The sequence below is a fragment of the Malus sylvestris genome, chromosome 5 (assembly GCF_916048215.2).
Source record: "Malus sylvestris chromosome 5, drMalSylv7.2, whole genome shotgun sequence".
Classification (NCBI taxonomy): Eukaryota; Viridiplantae; Streptophyta; class Magnoliopsida; order Rosales; family Rosaceae; genus Malus; species Malus sylvestris.
In genome coordinates, this window is record NC_062264.1 from 19552059 (window position 1) to 19556259 (window position 4201).

The window sequence follows — 4201 nt, forward strand, 5'->3', positions numbered from 1 at the left end:
TTCAATAACTTTAGGAAAATCTGAAGGTTAATTAGTGCAATTCACGGTTAATCTGGGGCATTGAGGATTCATAGTTTATTGGAAAGCAATTGGAAATCGTTTTGTATGCAAGTGTGACATGTGTGGAGAAGAACCTCCTAGCTAGCCAATCATCCATCTAATTCACCAAATTTCGTTTAAAATCTGTTTAAGTCTTTCTTGTTTAATTTCATTTAATTTTCGTCCAAAACCAAACCCCCTTTACTTTAGAGTGTCTAACTAGTTAGAATATGTTTTAGATTGTGTTTTTAAGTGTTTTGAGTCAAGAAAACCCAAAAATTCGTCTAAAGGAGTGTTAGAGTTCAAATTTGCCCAGTTTGTGTTTTTAGGCAGATTTGAGTGTTTTTGGGCTGTTTTGAGTCTTTTGAGTTGTTTTAGTGTTTTCTAGTTTAGTTTTGCATTCTTTGAGTCTAGTTTAGTGTTTTAAACTTTGTTTCATGTTTTTGAGTCAGTTTTAAGTGTTTTAGCAATCCCTCCTAATCCCCGGCTTAGAACGATCCCTACTTACATACTTTGCTACAATTGATAAAAGAGGGTTTAATTTGTGTGCTTATATATTTCGCATCATTCAGCAGTGAGCCCTGGACTAGTCGGATCTCCAACATTTTTTTCGGGTCGTCGGAGGCGTACGGGTCGTTCAATTTGGAGATTTTAAAAGGGAGATTTTGAGGCAAAAGCGTGAAGCTGCTGCTTTGAGCTTCGAGGTTCAGCTTTGGGTTTGTCGAAGCTAAAATTTTAGCGGCGGTTCGCTAGCAGAGCAATTCAGGAACGAAAGCGAAAGAAGATCTCGCCGTTGTTACGCATGCCATGGCGGCAAGAACTCATGTATAAAATCCGCGAAATTAAGACGAAAGTGCTCTTCATTGCCTGACCATGCTCATCTCTGCTGTTGAGTAGCTCTAAGTAATGGCTTCAAAATGACAATATAAAGAGGCAGCTGCACAATTGGAGGCTGTGAACCAGTTATGTAGCCATTTTGAAGCTTACAGGGACATTCCAAAAATCCCCAAGATGAGGGAAAAATTTAAGAATATTAAACAACAAATATTGGGGCGCATGTGTCAAGATCACATGACCGAAGTGGTGGGGATTTAGACACGTGTGGTTGGGATCTATGGTCATGGTGGTGTCTACGGGCAGTGGCGGGGAAATTTGGGAATTTGGTGCGCTTTGTAGCTTCTTCTCCTTTATTATCTCCATGGCTCTGTCTCTGTGTGGGTTTTTTACAGATCCACGATGGACAGTGATGAGGTCTCACGGTGGTGAGATGAAAAAATGAAAGAGAACCGACATAGCTTTTCGTGTCGTTTCCCACAAACGGCACTAAATGTTGATGCATAAAATCGGAGGGGTCTTGGAACAATGTAAATCCGACCGTGAATCTGCAAGAAAGTAAATAACACAAGATGTATCGTGGTTCACCCCAATGTTTGGGCTACGTCCATACTGATATTGTATTTCTCTGTTTGTGAGAGGATTGTGAGGGTGAGAGCCCTTTGATTGTGAGGGTGAGGAGGCCATTTTATAGACTAAGGGCTCCTCCCTTTTTTACATATTTGCCACTTCATTTATTACATAATTACATTTGAGTACCCCGAGTATTTATACGAGATCTAAATACGGAGGCCCTAAGTATGGTACAAACAATACCATAATATTAATATAAATTAATATTAATTAATCAAGACAAGGGCCTTAGGCCTTGGGCCTTGGGCCTTGGGGCACTTGGGGCCTAATAATTAAAATTAATCTGATCAATTAGTTTTAATTTTCGAATTAAGTTTTTAATTAAAATTAATTAAAAACTTTTTGATTAATAGACACAACTCTTTGGAAAGAGTTGTATAGCTTTAGATACATCCAAAAGGTATTTGAAGAGGTATGAAAGAGCCTACATAACTTGAGTCTTCAGTTCCATTCCAGATCATCTTTTCGTCCTCCTTTCTTCCGTACGAAATTTCCAGAGAGTAAGCACACAAAGCAAATTCGCTAGAATTCTAGAATCCAGTACGGGTTGTAGAATTAGGTAGTTGAATCCTGGTTGAGCAGACGTTGTTGAACCATAAGCATAAGAGTGGGACGGAAATACTGTTCGAATGACATATCTATTACGTTAGCCTCTACTTTATGTAATCACGTTAGTACCATTGATATTCTTGTATTTATTTCTGTATTTCGCACAGCAAGTATTTTGATTAATAAATATTCTACAATTTCGAGTTCTGTTATTTTTATTTATTTCTGAATTGTTCTCCAACAATCTAATCTTCGAACAGTATGGAACAATCAGTAACTAAACCTCATTCTGAGAAGCCTGAGAAATTTAAGGGCGGAGATTTCAAAAGATGACAGCAGAAGATGCTGTTTTATTTGACAACATTGAACTTGGCTAATGTTTTGTGCGAGACTGAGCCTACTGCAGATGGAGAAAATATTTTTTCTGCATAAACTTTAACGGCCATTGATGCCTGGAAAAATAATGATTTCCTCTGCAAAAACTATATTTTCAATGCATTAGATGATTCGTTGTATGATGTCTATGTGGTATTCAAAACAGCCAAGGAACTTTGGGAATCATTTGAGAAAAAATATAAAACCGAGGATGCTGGTTTAAAGAAATTTGTCGTGGGCAAATTTTTGGACTACAAAATGGTGGATTCCAAGTCTATTGTCTCTCAAACTGAAGATCTCCAGAAAAATCATCCATGACATTCATGTTGAAGGGATGGTGATCAATGAGTCTTTCCAAGTGGCGTCCTTTATAGAAAAACTACCACCTTCTTGGAAAGAGTTCAAGAGTTATCTTAAGTACAAACGTAACGAGATGACCCTTGAGGATCTCATTGTGAAGCTGAGAATTGAGGAAGATAACAGAAAGAATGAGAATAGCCTGATTTTGAGTATGGAAGCCAAGGCGAAAGTTGTTGAAGGAAGTTCATCAAAGTAAAGGCCGAAATTCCAAAAAACTAAGAAGAAGGAAAAACATTTTATCCCTGGTACGAAGATTTCAAGAAAATCAAGGGAAGTTGCTGGGTTTGTGGAAAGCAAGGCCATAAGGCTCAAGAATGTCGCCATCGAAGGGATCAAGGTCTTGGAAATCAAGGCAACAACAACTGTTTGTACCATACTTGACCAATCCCGAAACTACTGAGCACCGGTTAATGTTATACCGTCAAGGACCCAGAAGAGATTCCCTCTAACCAGGAGGCCAATCACAGCGCGACATGTGTCGACATCAGAAGCCAATCATAGCGTGACATGTGTTAACATCAGAAGCCAATCACAACACGACACGTGTTAATGTCAAAATGAAACTAGAAACTTTCTTCTATAAATAGAGATCATTCTCTCATAATATTTCCTAATGTCATTTGTACTAAATCATTCACTAGTACTCACTAAAGGATAGCTTGAACATATATACTTGTGTAAACCCTTCACAATTAATGAGAACTCCTATACTCCGTGCACGTAGCCAATCTGGGTGAACCACGTACATCTTGTGTTTGCTTCCCTGTCCCTATCCATTTACATACTTATCCATACTAGTGACCGAAGCAATCTAGCGAAGGTCACAAACTTAACACTTTATGTTGTACCAAAGTCCTCACTGATTTTGTGCATCAACATTTGGCGCCGTCTGTGGGAACGACACTTATTCTCACTCTTTTTAGCTTTGTTAAGCTAGTTTCCACCATTCATACACTCTCTTTTGACCAGGCATCCCTCTCCAACATGGGGAGCGAAGAAAGCCACAACACACATAATGACACCTCTCTTGCACCTAGTGCGAAGCAACGAAAGAAGGAATGAAAGAGGGTTGCTCTTCAACCTAAAGTCGATGAGTTAGAATCTCAGAACAACAAGATAGCAATGAAAAATGAGGTCCTCCAAGAGCAGTATGAGAAGCTCTTTGAGATGCTCCATGAAACTAGGCGTACTCAAACACGTGAACTCGTTACCCCTGTGGACATCAACCATCATTTGGATGCCTCCCAACAAGGAGGGTCACCTTTCTTCGACATGGGTATCCCTGATGAGGAGCGAGTTAATCATCAAAACATTGATCAACATGAGACTTCTCTCAACCCAGCTGCTTCGACCCGAAGCAGGAGAAGTGGAGGAAGACACCTCCTTGCAGAAAGGTTGGAATGATCGAAAG